Raw genomic sequence first — 18,357 nt, 5'->3', positions numbered from 1 at the left:
CCTGAGGAGATGTTCTCCCCGCGCGGGAGCGGCCAGGCCTGCTGCTGACAGCCAACGACAGGGAATGTGGGCCTCAGGGGCAACTGCGGGAGCCCGACGTCTCAGCCGGCAGCCGCTCTTGGGTCAGAGTCGCCGGAAAGCTAGCATTCACCACAACAAGCCAAAAAGCGCCGGCGCCACTAAAGCCCCGGAGCGGCGGAGTGCGCGAGCGTGATGACGTCACCAGGCCCGCCGCAGCCCGTGACCTCAGCACGTCAGCCATCCCGCTAGGCGGCAGCTGTGCAGACCGAAACTCCCACCGAGGTGATGGTGAGGTTTCCTCTCGCCGCCCGCGGAGGTGTTTTCGTTCATCCTTTTACTCAATTACTTATTAGTTGGCTTAATCCTTCGCTCCTTCCTTCAGAATAGCTTCCTACTGCCCAGCAGTATGCTACACTCTCCATGTGCATTAGGAAATAGACAAAGGTTCCCGCCCTCATGGGGTTTATATTCTAGGGGGAGTAGGCTGCCAGATGAAGCAAATAAAAATACAGACAATAGAGTGATTTGAATTTCCCGTGAACAAAGAATAATGTTTTAGATTCCATCTTTCCTATGCAATATTTGGAAACACATAGTGGAAAAAAATTATCCTTTACCCGAAATTCGTATTTAACTGAGAGTCTATATTTTATTTCACAACCTTAAATGGGGTGACTGACAAAAAACAAGTTAATGATTAAGTCATAGTTATAAATACTATAACTATTTATTGATTTCATATTTTGGGTATGATGGAATATGGAGGTAGGACCCTTTAGTCTGGGGGTAGTGCGGGAAGGTTATGAGAATTTGCACTGATTTGCAATCCCACTAACATAAATTTAATCCCTGCCACTCTGATCTTCCTCTGATTATCCTCCAGACAGCAACCAGAGTAATCTTTTTTAAAATATAAGGCAAATAGCATCACACCCCAATATAAAGACTTTGAATTGTTCTGCACTACAATTAGAACAAACCTTAAATTTGTACCATGACCTCAAGACACTTTATGGCTGCCCTCACCATCATGATAATGTATCGTGTTCAGATGCACTTCTCTTTCTCTCTTTCTCTCTCTCTCTCTCTCTCTTTTCTCACACAAAGCTCCTTACCATCTGGAGAACTTTGCACTTGGATAATTTTCTCCTGCATAAGGCTATCTTCCTTTGAAAACTTATCATCATCTAAAGCAGAATTCCATCCCTTGCCTAGGCCTGCTCTCTCACATCAATCTGTTTTCATTTGCCACTTTTTGAAAATATTTTATTTGCTCTTCTCACTAGGATATAAACTTCTTATAATCAGAAACCTTGTTTATAGTGTTTGTCACTGTTTTGTCAGCACACAATAGGTGTTTTAGAATCTAGAATTAAGACTGGTTATCTCTGCCCTCAGAATACATTCCTCATAATCCTTAAACTCCAAATATCTTTTATTGACTCCTAGAAAGAGTTCTGGACAAGGAAAGTTAGGTCTTATATTCTGCCCCTTGCTAAAAACAGGTGACTAGCTTTGAGAGTGGACTATCCTAATATCCAGAGATGTATTACAGACTTTATAAGAGAGCAAACCATAGATAGATAACAATAAAGAGAGCAAGCCATAGATAGATAACAATCATCTCACTGCAGCAAAATGTCTATATAATAATCCCTACATAGATATAAATTAGCAACTCATCCTGAAAGAGTTTATTATAATGCCCACTATGTTAATCACAGTCAACTGTGTTGCAATGCTTAACAGGATGTCATATCTTACAAATAATGATAGTTTGGGAACTGAAATATACACAAAAAAACCCAAGAAATAGATGTACATTAAAACACTCATATATTTACTTGACTTAGAGATTGAGATCAAAATTATGTTCTAAATTGAAAGTTTTAGAGCTACTTACTACAGTTCCATTTTGGTATTTTTCCACTGACTTTATTACTTGCATATCAAAAATATTTCCAAATAGTAATAATGAAGTGGTGTTTAATCCTAGAAAATATAATTTAACTGGAAGAAATCTATCTGCTTCTCGATTTGAGCAAGTCATTTAATCTTTCCAGATTAGTGCTTCCCAAGCTTTTCATCTCATGGTATACATAGAAAGTGATATTTGCATGTCAGACTGGGTATGACAAAGAATACTAATGCTTATAAATTTTCATGTTTTTCTTCTTTCAGAGATCAACAGTAGACCACATTCCTCCCATATTTCCCCACATTTTACTCCTATTGTAAAACTATGTGGCTGAGTTCTTCAATAGAATGTAGATACAAGTGATGTATGGTATGTTTCTTTATCTTTTCTGGTCTGCAGCTAGATGTTGAAGAAGGAATTAGTTGAGAATGAGCTCTGCAATGTTGGAGTCGAATCAGTGGTATCAGTATCAACTCTTGGAAATATGTATATATATGAATGAAAGAGAAAGAACGAGAGAATTAAAAATAGGGCTAGGAATGTAGGTCAGTGGTAGAACACTTGCCTGACATCTGTGAAGCCCTGGGTTCAAGCCCCAATACTAAAAAAATAGAACTAAAAATAGATGTGTAAGTATGTATTTGTGAGTATAAATACTGAGTGAGCCTAAAAGCAATTACAAGGTATCAGTGAGTACACCTAGTACCCAAATCTTAGTGTTACTTTCCCATAAAGAGAACCAAGGCCCTCTAGAAAAAAGATTGAATCCAGGGCTGGAATAGGACAAAGATAACATGAACCTGAAACATCTTCAGATGTCAAAAAAAAGGAAATTGTGTAAAAGAGCATGTAGACTTGTCAAAAGAACACAGGAATCAACCTCCAGGTTCTACTAAGCATCAAAGTTGGCATAATTTAAGTAATGCATGAATAATTATAGTGTTGGTTTACAACCCGTAGAATAAAATAAATATCCATGAGTCCATTGTGATATTAATAAATAATATTAGTTATTATTTATAATATACAACATAATATTATTAATATATTAATAAGAATTATTATTATTATATTCATTCTTCTGAATGAATGAATAATAGGAGAAAGGAAAGCTCTTCCTTAGAGAAATATTCTATTTAATAAATATAGAAAGGATGATAAAAACAGAATATCACCATAGGAAACAACACATTCATAATTATGTTAGGGAAGAATCATTTATAGATGTTAAATAAAAATAGTGAGCAAAATATTTGCATATTCTGTGAATATTTCTCTATAATTCATTAATTATGAAGGGAACATAGTAACTTAACAATGAAGAAACTTATGTCACCAATTGATCAAGTTAACATCACCAGTAATACAGTTTATCAACACCATTACCTACACATACATTTCATAACATCATTTCTGTGGTATTCTCACCACAAATACAAAATATCAATCTGATCGTGAAAAAAATTAGAAAAATTCAAAGTGAGAAACATTCCACAAAATAGCCAGTAATGTTCATAATTGTCAAGATTATGAAAACATGTACTTTTCAGAGATTGGAGGAGATTAAGAAAACATGAAAACCAAATACAACAAGAATTTCTGGAATGGAACATGGGCCAGAATAAAGACATTAGTGGGAAAACTGGCAAAACTTAAATTAGTTGTACTAGCTTTCTGAACTCAGCAATTGATAGTTAGGTAAGAGGTTTGTGTTGTTTGGATCTGGAATGTTCCCCAAAGCTCATGTGTTGGAAACGTGGTCTCTAATACAACTAGGTACAGAGCTTTTAGGAAATGATTAGGGCTTCAGCATCATCAGTGGATGAACCTTTTATTGCAGTAATCCATTGACCACAGTAGCCAGAGGGACTACTGGGTGGTGTCCGTTGGCAGGTGGGATGCGGCAGTAGGAGGCAGATCACTGAGGTTGTGGCCTTGGACTATCTGTCCCTGGTCCCTTCTTTATTTTCTGGCTGTCACTAGTTTAGTGGCTTTCCTCTGCTGAGTCCTTCCACCATGATGTTTTGCCTCACCTCAGACCCAGAGCAATCAAGTTGACTTACCATGGACTGAACCTCTGAAAGAGTGAGCTCTAATAAAAATTTACCTCCTGGAAATTGTTCTTGTCATGTATTTTGGTCACAGTAGTGACACAGTTTGTATTAGCGAAAGCTGAAACAAGGGTATAGAAAAACTCCCTATACTGTTTTTGTAATTCTCCTACAAGTCTAAAATTATTTCAAAATAAAAAGTGTGTGTTGGTCGTTATTGTCTGTATCTGGTAAATGATTACATGAGAGAAATGAGTTCAGAAAAGAATTTGCAGAAATAAAAAGGATTAGAGAGTCTAGAAATACAGATCCTTGCAAGTTTGAAAACTAACTGCTACTAAATTTTAAACAGTAGAACAAATGATATTTTAAAAGACTCAAGGAGCAAACACAGTAAAACTTCTCAATAAGCAAATGACCCAACTCTATTGAAAAGATCGGATGAAAGCTCTGGTCTTCTCACTTGTTGTTTCAGATAGCCAAAAGGTAGCTGACTTTAAATAAAGGAAAAGAGGCACAGAGTGAGGAACAAAGAAACAAATCAAGCTAGAGAATTATATTTAGGAATGAACGTCAAGTGTAGTGTTGGTGTATGAAACTGATTGGAAATAAATGTCAGAAGCCTGTAAATATGTTGAGGAACTTGTATTTATTTACAAAGAAACATGAAGTCAAACAAACAAAGCTTTTGATGGATTGTTTAAATAGTAAAGCCACCTTTGCTATTGCCTTTCAGTGCTTGCTTCATCAAGAGGCAGACCTTAAAAGTTGTACAACCATAAATAGGATATTCTTCCCCATTCCCATTCTTTATGTGGTTAAGGAGGACCATGGACAAGTAAGAACCTGCAGAGAGTGGGGCCAGGGAACATAAAGAAAAATATACAAGGATGTCCCACCTGGAGAACAGAATTAGGAATTAAAAATGAAACAACTTCTCCTGTCTTCCTAGAAGGTGGCCTTCTCTATGTGTGCCCAGGGGTACGTCATGTCAGGATCACTAGAGACCAGTGAGTAAGTGCTGTGTGTCTTGCAGTTGTCCTTTATCTAAACGGAACATTTTATGGCAAGTATACAAGTACTGCTCCAACACTTTACATAGGGTGGTGGAAGGGTAGGGAAAGAAACATAGAACATATTTACAAAGTATATAAGTTATCTCACCTTTGGTACCACTTACAAACCTGATAAAGAGAACTGTGTGTCAACAACAAATGCTAACTTTGGGCATGTCAGGGAGATTATATGTATATTCTATGTGGTTAGAAGAGAACAAAATATTTGACATTTGGTGGTCAGGGTATTGTCAAAAGACAACATTATGACAATTTTGTTTAAAGATTTTAATTGCGGGTCTGGGGATGTATGTCAGGGGTAGAGCACTCGTCCACTGTGTATGAGGCTGCAGATTTGATTCCCAGCACCCCAAAACAACAAAAAGATCTTAATTGACTTTATGATTCTAGAATTGTCAACACTTCTTTTCATAAAATAGAATGGGTTCCAATGAGCTAGGCAGAGGAGGTCTATTTTATACAGGTAAGGGCTAAAGAAAGCTAAAACACAGAACAAATGTGGGTAGGTTATTAGCATCATTAACTGTGTCAAAGATATTTATGTTTTCCAGTAAGTAAGTTTCTCCTCTTCTTCCTGGGCATTATAATATTTCCCAATTCCTTTGCATTTACTATTGGTCATTGGAATGTGGCTGAAACTGACGTACCACTTCCAGGGTTGGTCTCTAAAATCTTCCTTCAATCCTCCATTGTCTTCCTCTCTGGTCTGCTATAAGTTCTAGAGAATGGTAGAGCAGTTAGATAAAAGGGTTGTGGTTTCTTGAATGGTGGTAGTAGAAATCCCCTCACCAACCTTCTTTGAATTGTGACATGGGTAAAAAACAATCCACGATTGTGGTAAACCACTGAAATGTTTGAATGTGTTTATTATAACAATATGGTAGATGGTCACTTTAATGGCTCTGATGAATTGCATTTCCCTGTATTCACATCCTTGTATACTTTTCCTCCTACCCCGATCTGTCCTTTGGTTCTGCACCTTGCTTTGGCCACTGGGAAATAAGCAAAAATTACTTAAGACTGTGTCTGTGCATTACAGTTTACCCTCTCTTGCTGGTGAGAATTCTTCTTCCATCAAGTAAAGAAGTTTCACTGCAGAAGACATACAGTCCAGCCTTTGGTACCAATGGCTAGACATGTAAAAGAGGCTAGATCAGTGAAAGAGGCCATACTGGAGAGTCAAGCCTCAAACAAGCTGCCACATCACTACAGCTACATAAGTGACCTGAACAATCTTAGGAAAAGAACCTCCTAGCCAAACATAGCCCAGCTTTTTTCCCCACAGAATACACAAGCAAATAAAGTGCTACCCTTTGAGTAATAAGGTGTAGGTTCAGTTTGTCATAGAACAACAGATAACTAATACAAAGTTAGCTTCTTCTGACTAATATATTGGGATAGAAATAAGACTGATCTTAGCCAGAAGTGACTGGGCCAAGAGAATTAACTTCAACTCTTTTGGTTCCTACCCAACTGCCCAAGGATTGGGGACATGGACGATTATATGCTTGTAAACAATGTGTGGCATACCAGCATGACACAGCACAGTGCTCTGGAATCTACTCCAGGTGGCTCTCACCTATAAAATTGGCACAGTAGAGTGATATACTATTAAAATAAGACCAATATGCTTTTATTACTGCTATTACAGATAGTTCTTTCCACCCTTTGCCCCCTAACCACACCCACTTGCCATCTCTCCACCCTTTCTCTCTTGTTCAAGTAGCTTACTTAGAATCTATTATTTCTAGGAAGGAATATTGTCTTGGCTTGCTTTCAGCTTCCTAGAACTTGGAGGAGGAAAAAGTCACTTTTTTTTCCCCAGTATTGGGGATTGAACCCAGGGCCTCATGCACGCTAGGCAGGCACTCTACCACTGAGCTATATCCCCAGCCTAGAAGTCACATACTAATACGTCAGTGACTCACTAAAAAGAATCCTGATCCCTGTTTTCATTATAGAGATCAAAATTAAAATCCTGGATTATTTGGGAAACCCTATGAGAATGTGCTTCTACTATAATTTGAACAAGGTTTGTTCCCACCAAAACACATATTGAAGTTTAATCTTGATTGTAAGGTATTAAGAGGATGGAAACCTAATCCAAATAGGGTGTTTAGAGGCAGGGCCTTTGGGAGATGATTTGGATTAAATAAAAATCATCAGGGTGGTACCTCTGTGATTAAATGCTAGTGGCTTTTTAAGAAGAGAGAAAAAGAAAATACATGTGCCCTCATTCCCTGCCTCTTATAATGCTCTACACTGCCTAAGGACTCTGCCTGCAAGAAAGCTATAACCAGATGCCACCCCTTGACTTTAGACCAGAATCATGAACAAAAAAAAAAAACCTCTTTTATTTATAACTTACCCGATACCAGCTTGTGGTATTGCTTTATTATCAACAGAAAACAAAGACAGCTGCTTTCCCAAGTGGAGCCAAGAGAGAGAGCACAGGGAAGATGAATCGTATGATGTGTCTAGCCAGGTGGGGCTTAATGTAGTGTAAGGCAGCAGAGAATTCTAGGAGCCCAAGAGGGGTCCAGAGACATACACCAGACTTGAAGAAGTCCTGTAGCTGGAAATAAGCAACAAGTAATTTAGCAGTGCCCCATGTTGTATAACAACCAAGAATCAGGAACTACTTCTCACACTTCCTGATGCCTTGACACCTTGTAACTCTTCTAGAACAACTCATAGGCAAAGCTACTAGGGGGCTCCTGAATTATATGAGATTAAGTTAATTACAGACAAATTAAGTCCTTCCCTATCTGAATCTATGGAATAAAATCCGTCCCCCTACTCAAGGTTTAAGTGATTGTCAAATTAATTCCAGCTGTATCATTTGATACATATATAATGATATACATATCAAAATGGATATTCTGCTATACTCTGCATGTTTATCTGCTTATCTGTATATCTATCTCCATAGCAGTCAACTTAAAAATATATATTAACAAGTTAGCCACAAGGTGGTACTAGAAAGCTATCTTTTGCTTGCAATCCTAGATCTTGAACATCGTTGATGTTTTAACATATAACTTCTGTGAATTGTTGTAATAACAACAATAATTATAGTAAAAATTGATGTGGCAGAATTTGGGTTTATGTGAGGCAATGCTTATTTTTAAAAAATAGAATTTCTCTATGGAAGATGCTATCAGCTATTTTGTATTCTTCCTCTTTTTTTCTTATTTATTATCATGTCATGGAATTTCCCAATCATTGTGCAAAACAGCAAGCCCTAATAATACATTCTGATCCATCAATAAATTTAAATAGATATGGTCTCTTTTAGGTCTTAGACTTTAAAAATTCAGTGGATATTTTTATAGGATGTGCCTCAAAAACATTTGGAATACCATTAAGCTATCTCCCAAACTTTTCCTAAAAGCTCCGTCTCAAAATGTGGGCACAATAGGTCCAGCAAATAAATCCTATAACTTACTGAGTACTTTCTATCTCATGCTGGGGATGGCTGAGGAAAAGGAAAATTGTCACTTTCTCCTGGCAGTCATTCTAGCTTTCCCCTTTGTTTTTATTTTTAAGAAGATATAATTTTAAAGATATGCACAGTAAAAGTGGAAGAAGAAAAGCTCACAGGAAGAACTTTGTAATAAAAAGGGGTGGTACAATAGCTAAGCTCTGAAACCAACCTAGGTGCCCTTACAGATGAATGGATAAAGAAAATGTGGTACATATACACAATAAAATAGTATTCAGCCATAAGAAGAATGAAATTTGGGCTGGGGATGTGGCTCAAGCGATAGCGCGCTCTCCTGGCATGCGTGCGGACCGGGTTCGATCCTCAGCACCACATACAAAGATGTTGTGTCCACCGAAAATATTTAAAAAATTCTCTCACTCTCTCTTTAAAAAAAAAAAAGAAATTATGGCATTTGCCTGTAAATGGATGGAACTGGAAATTATCATGCTAAGTGAAATAAACCAATCCCCAAAAAACAAAGACTGAATGTTTTTTCTGATATGCAGAAACTAACACACAATAAGGGGATGGGAGAATAGGAGTTGATGGGATTAGATAAAGGGGAATGAAGGGAAGGGAGAGAAGATGGGAACAAGAAAGACAGTAGAATGAATCGGATATAACTTTCCCATGTTCATATATGAATGCACAACCTGTGTATGACTCCACATGATGTACAACCACAAAAATTGGAAGTTATGCTTCATATATGTGTATCATGTCAAAATATGCTCTATTGACATGTATAACTAAAAGAACAAATTTTTAGAAAGAAAAGAGAAAGGGGTATATATAAGTGAAGGCACCATGTCACAACCCTGACAGCCCCTCATTGGGAACATGAACAGGCAGGTTGAAAGGTTGAAGGGACTAAGGAAGAAAGAGTGACACCAGGTTATCAATGTTGTTCTGGTCACAAAGGAATTTTACCTTACTGGGAAGTGGAGCCACTGTGTGGTTTTGAAGATAGAAGTGGTATAAGTTTGTCAGCTGGCAAATGTTCTTGTAGGATTGTAAGGAAATAATGTTTTGAGGATTCCAGGCAACAGGAGTGTAAAAATCAAGTGCAGAAATGATAACACTTTTTAAGATTTAACTGTAGTTAGTAGTTAAAACAAAATCAGAAAAGAATCTGTAAGAGGATGTACTAGGTTGGGAGACTGAATGCCCCTCATGAAACTGTTAAAAAGAACTAAAAATAAAATCAATTCATGGAGCTCTCTCCTCGGACACTCTGAAAAAAAGAAAACAAACAGGGTAATCACTGAATAGTTAACATTTCCACTTTATTAAAGAATCCCGCTTTTAAAGGATAGCCAAATATTACCCTTGCAGGTAGTGGAAGAAGCAGTAAATATATTTTTCTATAGCTTGACAGTGTATTTATATCCCATAAAATAATGAATTTATGTTTCCCCATGGCATATGTAGTGCTTTGTAAATATAGTAGTCACACTGATATTTTTCTTCAAAATTTTTATAAGCGGGCTGGGGATGTGGCTCAAGCAGTAGCGCACTCACCTGGCATGCGTGTGGCCCAGATTCGATCCTCAGCACCATGCACAAAGATACAACGTCCGCCGAAGAAACTAAAAAATAAATATTAAAATTCTCTCTCAAAAAAAAAAATTATAAGCAGTCAGGCATGGTATCACACACCTGTAATCCCAGAGACTCCAGAGGCTGAGGCAAAAGGATCAAAAGTTCAAGGCTAGCCTGGGCAATTTAGCAAGACTTTGTCTCAAAAAGTGAAAAAGAACTAAGGGTGTATCAGTATTAGAATAACCTGGGTTCAATCCCATGTTAAAAAAAAAAAAAAAACTTTATAAGCAAAATCCTGTTGTAATCACTGAATCTGTGGGATGGGTTTATTTTTAATTTGTTTGTTTTTGCATTGTTCTTTTTTCTCTGGGGCATGTTAGAAAATGCTGACAAACTTTTTGAAAAATTATTAATCGGCTTTCCAGCTCCCATTTATAACAAGTTAGTAAACCTGCTTACACATGTTGGATAGATTTAGAGAGACATGTTCCTGAAGGAAGTGCAGCCACTTATTTGAATGAATCAAACCAAAGCAGTCAACATCATCCAAAAAGTAGTCAACTTCAACAATCTGCTCCAAAACAAAGACCAGCCTGACATTCTCTGGGGGAGGAATAACATTTAGGGATACACCAATGCCAGCTGATTTGGGGACATTTCTCTCAAGCTAATTTAATAAATTAACTCATGACTAACAAGAAAGGGAAGTGGACCACATGGTTAAAAGAGATTACATAAGTCAGTCTAGGCTGCCATAACAAATACCATAGACTGAGTGGCTTACATAACAAATTTATTTTCTACAGTTCTGAAGGCTGAAAAGTCTACTGTCAAAATCCAGCAAAAGGGCGGGGGTTGTAGCTCAGTGGTAGAGTACTTGCCTTGCATGTGGAAGGTACTGGGTTTGATCCTCAGCACCACATAAAAATAAAGGTATTAAAAAAAAATCCGGCAGAGTTTAGTTTCTGGAGGGGACTGTCTTCCTGGCTCATGGATGGCAGCTTACTTGCTATGTGCTTCAATGGCCATTTCTTGGTGCATGCTCAGACAGCTTGTTCTCCAGTCTCCTCTTAAGAGGGCACTAATGCCCCCCCATAACTGCATCTAATCCCAGTTATCTATCAAGAGCCCAGTCTCCAAATATCATCACATTGAAAGTTAGAGAATCAACACATGAATACAAAAGGGGACACAAATATTCATTCCATAACAGAGACATAGGTGACTTCCAGAATTAGGTGTTAAAATTCATGTGTATGCCAATGACTCCCCAAATGATCCCCAATCCCATTTTCCCTTTCCTATAAAAACTCACAGCACTGGAGCCCAAAAAGTGCAACAGATTCACACTCTTCTTCAACCACTTCCTCTCCTCCAACCCATAAGACTGTATCAGAAAGCTGTAAATCAGTGCTAAAGAATTAGGGTCTTTCAGGGTCATTTTCCTTTTAATAAGGGAATCTTAACAAGAACTTTCCAAATTACAATGAAATAAATGTCTTCTAGTGTAATATCGGGAAATGCTTTAGTTCCTGCAAAGTTTGCGAACTTGAGATTCCATGTCATTATACCCAGAATCACACGTAGAAGTGGTCATTACTCTCTCTGCTTGTGAGACTAAGTAACATGTGAGTAGAGAGGACAGGTCTGGCTTACTGATATTCTCCAATGTAATAAGCAAGTAAAACGAAATAATCATGGAATTTTTAGAAATAGAAGGGACCTTTGAAATTCAACTGTATCATTTTAGAAATGAGCAAACAAAGTATTACTTGTCTGGGTGGATTCCCATACTGTATGGTTTCTTGAAGACCCCAAACGAGCTTATCTTTCTACTCCACCATTTCATATTATTGCTTCATATTCTTAGACATCAAGATCAGCTTCTGGCAGCATATCTTCAGTCTGGACTTGTTTGCAAGGAGGTGGTCAAGTGGGCCACTTCTTCATAAGCAAGCCTTTAATTTCTTAACCCTGACAAGTAATTCTATGTGTTTCATGCTGTGTTGGGCTTCAAAGATTAGTTTGTGGTTTCCTGTTAAAGCAAAGCGCACATGTTGAAATGCCAGCTGTTACTACCCCACCTTTTCTGCTCCTAATTCATGACCGCAGGCAATCTCTGGGCAGGTACAGTCTTCTTTGCTTCCTTAATTATCAGTTCATAACTGAAATAAGACAAGTCTCTTCGCAGACTCTTCAGAAATTCTCTGACATTAGGTTTGTAGGGTCAGTGGAGAAATACTATGACTAATAAATATTTCAGACACACAAAGCCACCATCTCCCTTCTTGGATTTTGTTTTTGCTTGCTATTGTTGTTGTTTTTCTGGTTTGTTAGTTTTGTTTTTGTTTGTTTGTTTTGATGTTTATTTTTATTATTAAATTATTTATTTATTCTAATTTGTTATACATGATGGCAGAATGCAAATCATTTCATATTACACATATACAGCACGATTTTTCAAGTCACTGATTGTACACAAAGTATTTTCACACCATTTGTGTCTTCATACATGTACTCAGAATAATGATGTCTAACTCATTCCACCATCATTCCCTACCCCCTGCCCTCTCCCTTCCCCTTCCTCCCTTTTGCCTTATCTAAAGTTCCTCTGTTCCTCCCATGCTCCCCTGCTCCATGGCCATGATGAGTCAGCATCCTCATATCAAAGAAAACATTTGGCCTTTGGTTTTGGGGGATTGGCTTACTTCACTTAACATTATATTCTCCAACCCCACCCATTTACCTGCAAATGCCATGATTTTATTCTCTTTTATTGCTGAGTAATGTTCCATCGTGTATATATACAAAAGTTTCCCTATCCATTCATCTACTGAAGGGCATCTAGTTTGGTTCTATAATTTAGCTATTGTGAATTGTGCTGCTATAAACATTGATATGGCTGTGTCCCTGTAGTATGCTGTTTTTAAGTCCTTTGGGTATAAGCCAAGGAGTGGGATAGCTGAGTCAAATGGTGGTTCCATTCCCAGTTTTCCAAGGAATCTACACACTATTTTCCAGAGTGGTTGCACCAATTTGCAGTCCCACCAGCAATGTATGAGTGTGCCTCCCACCGCCCCCTACATCTTCACCAACACTTATTGTTGTTTGTATTCTTGATAGCTGCCATTCTGACTGGAGTGAGATGAAATCTTAGAGTAGTTTTGATTTGCATTTCTCTAATTGCTAGAGATGTTGAACACTTTTTCATATGTTTGTTGATGGATGTATTGTCTTCTGAGAAGTGACTGTTCAGTTCCTTGGCCCATTTATTGGGTTATTTGGTTTTTTTGATGTTAAGGTTTTTGAGTGCTGTATGTATCCTAGAGATTAGTGCTATACCTGATGTGCTTGTGGTAAAGACTTGCTCCCCTTCTGTAGGCTCTCTATTTACCTCACTGATTGTTTCTTTTGCTGAAAAGAAGCATTTTAGTTTGAATCCATCCCATTTATTGATTCTTGGTTTTAATTCTTGTGCTATAGGAGTCTTATTAAGGAAGTTGGGGCCTAATCTGACATGATGGAGATTTGGGTCCTACTTTTTCTTTCATTAGGTGCAAGGTCTCTGGTTTAATTCCTAGGTTCTTGATCTACTTTGAGTTAAGTTTTATGCATGTAAGAGATAGAGGTTTAATTTCATTTTGAACAGGTGGATTTCCGATTTTCCCAGCACCATTTGTTGAAGAGGCTATCTTTTCTCCAATGTACGTTTTTGACACCTTTGTCTAATATAAGATAACTGTAGTTGTATGGGTTAGTCTCTGTGTCTTCTGTTCTGTACCATTGGTCTACAGGTCTATTTTGGTGCCAATACCATGCTGTTTTTGTTACTATTGCTCTGTGGTATAGTTTAAGGTCTGGAATAGTAATGCCACCAGCTTTACTCTTCTTGCTAAGGATTGCTTTGGCTATTCTAGGTTTCTTATTTTTCCAGATGAATTTCTGGATGATTGCTTTTTCTATTTCCATGAGAAATGTCATTGGATTTTAAAGGCAAGGTTTCACTATGTTGTCAAAACTGACCTCAAACTCCTGGGTTCCAGCTATCCTCCTGCCTCAGCTTCCCAAGTAGCTGGGACTACAGGCATTCATGACCACACCCAGCTTCTTCTAATTGCCCAATGTGACTATGGTAGGTATTCCTTTTTATGCTTTTTTTCCCCACAGTCTCCTGGAGACTTAGGTTATTGTGACTTCAGAACTTGGCTATTGGGAGCCGCAAAGAATATGGAAACAGAGTAGTCCATTGAGAGCTCCCACATTGGTTTGAGGCTATTAAGAAAGGGGTAGTATCAACCCATGATTACATTAATAACAGAGGAACATTAAAGCCATTATCAGACTTTTTTTTAATCATGTATTATGGTAAATTTCAAATCCAAAGTGAACCAGAATAGTGTCACGAACCTGCATGACATCTCGCCCAACCTCAACACTCTGCCACTTTTGATTCATCTGCACCTCCACTTACTTCACACCTTTACATTTTTATGATCATTTTAAAGTAAAATGTACATACTTTGAAGTACACAATTTTAGCTATGTAATTTGGACCTGGATATACCTATGAAATCCACACCCTTTTCTTTCCTTTTGGGCACATTTAAGTTCTGTAAATCAGTAGATAACACAATAGATTTTAAACTTTTAGCTTTTCTCATTTTCAAATCACAAGGCATTGTTGTGGGTGTTCCTTACTTTGGGAATCCCTTTCCCTCCTCCCACTTCAGCACTGCAAGATCACTCCTTCTTCTCCCACCTTTTCTTCTTACACTATTTGCCTCTGCACTATTGGCTTCACATTGTTGTCTAGCTTCTTAGATTTGAGAATCCAAATAAGATTTCCAGTAATTTCCTCATTGGCTCTACCCACCTCAGCTAGAAAGTCTACTCCAGTCCTGACTTAGAATCCCGCAGCCTAACTCAGTTTTTTTTTTTTTTTTTGTATCAGGGATTGAATCCAGTTGCACTTAACCACTAAGCCACAACCCGCCCCCCCCTTTTTATTTTTTATTTTAAGACAGGGTCTCACTAAGTTGCTTAGGGCCTCCTTAAGTTGTTGAGACTGGCTTTGAATTTTCAATCCTACTGCCTTAGTCTCTAGCGTCCCTGGGATTCAGATGTGCACCACCATGCCTGGACTAACTCATTCTTGGCTGCTTTGCCTGCAAGAGTAGCTAACTAGAGCAGGTTGGCCTTCTTGGCCCGCCCTGGGAATCCCCTGGAAATATGAAAGGGAACAGGAGGTACATAAAATGCATTCTTCCCTGGTCACCACAAGTGTGATGACTAGAAGGTGAAGGAGGTGAAAAGGATTGAGAGCAATGTTTCAAGTCCTTCCTGATCAAAAGAAAGAAAAACAGAGCTGCTAAGCCAAGACTGTCAGGGTCTTTCCCCTCAAGCAGTATGTATCACCAGCTACACAAGATTATGTTGTTTTTATATAGTGTCCCAGAAAAAAAATGCACTTGGGTTGCAACCTGCAGTGTGAAAACCATTGCCTTAAAGGTTTGGCATCTGATGTTGAAAAGGACCTCTTCTCTGGGGCTTTTGGCCTCACCATTTCATCATGTTCTTCACTAGGGACCAGTCGAATCCCTTTCTGAGTGTAGTTGCTCAGTTTAAATCCACAATACCTAGACCTTTTACAAGTGATGGTACTTATCTAGGGATCATATAAAGTCAACCAACATTGAACAGCTGGCAGGTAGTTCACAGCCAGCCCAATTCATCATGGCCTTGTGGAGGTGGCTGTAAAGCCAGTCATCGTGTGAGGTGATAATGATACATAGCCATGCACACACTCAGCTCAACCTAAATATTCTCTATGTATTTGTTATACCCTTTTTCCGCAAATAGAAATGCAAGCATATATAAGTAGTTCTGTATGTGCAGATAAATGTCAGGGCCCTTCTCCATTTAAATTTATATACTATATAGCTAATTTCCTACATAAGAAACAAACAATAAAAAGCTGGGCACAGTGGCACACACCTGTAATCCCAGTGGCTCAGGAGGTTAAAGCAGAAGAATTGCAAGCTCAAAGCCAGCCTCGGCATTTTGGTGAACTCTAAGCAACTTAGAAAGATCCTGTCTCAAAATAAAATACAAAAGAGGCTGGAGATGTAGCTGAGTAGTTAAGCACACCTGATTCAATCCCTGGTACCAAATAAATAAATAGAAAACATTTTAAAAGAGAGGGTCTGAGCTGGGCATGGTGGTATATACCTATAATCCCAGCAACTTAGAAGGCTGAGACAGGAGGATCCCAAGTTTGAAATTGGCCTCAGCAATTTAGTTATCCCCTAAGCAACTTAGTGAGACTGTCTCAAAATTTTAAAAAAAATTTTAAAAAGGGATGTGGATATAGCTCAGTAGTTAAATGCCCCTGGGTTCAATCCCTGTAACTCCCCCCCCCCCCCAAAAAAAAAAAGGTTGTGAGTAGAAAAGACACTCTGCCTTTCTGGTAATTCTCCAATATTATAAGTAAGTAAAACATTAATTATGGGAAATAAATAATGTAATTTTAGAAAAAGAAGGAACCTTTGGAATTCAACTGGATTATCTTACAAATAAGCAAACTAAGTATCTGATATTCAACAATAAAAGTCCTGGAAACATCATGACCATTTTCATAATAAAAATCATAAAAGTTAGTTTAATTAGGCTCATTCCAGTGATCCAATGTATTTATATAAATTATTTCCTGCAATTTCACAAAACTCCCATAAAACAAGTGATACCATACCCCTATTGTACAGACAGCGAAACTGAAATTCAGAGAGGTTAGGTCATTTGTCCAAAATCACTCAAAATGTCATCAACATAAATAGGATTTGAATTCAAGCTCTCTGCTCTGTGTGGACACAAAGATGTACTACTCAATCCTCCTTCAAAAAGTACTTGGTACCCCACATTCTAGGAGTGTTGTCAACAGCAGCCTTTAGCTGTCAAACTCTTCAGGAATTCCCTGGGCTTCAAAGAAGTATAACACAGTGTTGTGGTTGGTTAATTAGGGTTCCATGAAAACCTCCTGTGTCTGTGCTGAAATGCTGAGAGGTAAAATGTAGGTGGGAATTGCTGGAGGGGGTGGGTCACTTGGGGTGTGCTCTGAAAGGATTTTTCTTCTCTATCTTTCCCCCATCCTCCACCCCTGATTCCCAGCTCTGAAAGCAGCTTTCCTCTGCCTTGCTGTTCTGCCATATTGCTCCTCTTCACTTCAGACTCATAGCAATGGAGTTGGTTGACCATGGACCAAACCTCTGAAATTATGAACTCAAAATAAAATTTTCCTCCTCTAAGGATTTTTGGTCACAGTGAAATAAAGCTGGCTAACCTACAGTCATAACCTTCTTGGAACAACCTATATCTCGTGATAAATGGAGGTGGAGACATAAAGTCTCAGTCACAGCAAGACAATTCTGAAAAACCTTATTAACACCAGGGTTTCCTATCAGGTCATACAAGTTTGCCATCAGATCTACATTGAGTCTGCCTTGTTCCTCTGTCCAATTCTGCTTCCTTTCCCTTGTTTCCCTCAATTCTCTCCAGGACTCTTTAATAGATATCTTACACACCATATTCTGTCTGTTTCCCTGGCAACCAAACCTGTAGCGAGGGAAGCCCTTCCAATGGACAGAGCTTCAAGTGATTATCCACGATGTACAGAGAGAAATGTCCCCAAGCTGCATACAATCTTCTGGTAGTGACAAATGCCCTGAAAAGCTGATCAGGAGGAAAAGAATGCTAAAAAGAGGGAAAGAGGAAGAAGATGGAGAGAAGCAGAATTAGGGGAGATGTGTGTATGGACATATGGGAGTGAATACAAAATGTGAAGAGCTTTACATTGCATCTCAAAGTTCATCAAAGACCATCTACCATAGAAGAGGCAATTACTAAACATATAGAATAAACATATAGACAAAGTGATTTGGCCCAATGATGCCAGTCAACCCCTGTCATCAACCACCCTAGTGCCAGAATAAAAGGTTGGTGGTAACAGAAATGGAGCCTAATGGTATAAACACCCACTTAACACAGCTGATATAAGCTGTTATTACTGCCAAATGTCCAACTTGCCTTTAACAGATTCTAATGCTCATACCCCAATATGTCACCACTATTTGAAAAGACCAACTGGCTCCTTAATGGCAAGTTGACTACATTGGGTCACTTCTACTCTGAAGGAATTGACAGTAGGGCCAGTGACTCATGCTCACAGGAGTAGACAGATGTTTTTATTATGGATCTGCCTTTCCTATC

Source organism: Marmota marmota, unplaced genomic scaffold (genome assembly GCF_001458135.2).
Source record: "Marmota marmota marmota unplaced genomic scaffold, marMar, whole genome shotgun sequence".
NCBI classification, from domain to species: domain Eukaryota; kingdom Metazoa; phylum Chordata; class Mammalia; order Rodentia; family Sciuridae; genus Marmota; species Marmota marmota.
Note: the sequence above shows the minus strand (reverse complement) of the source record.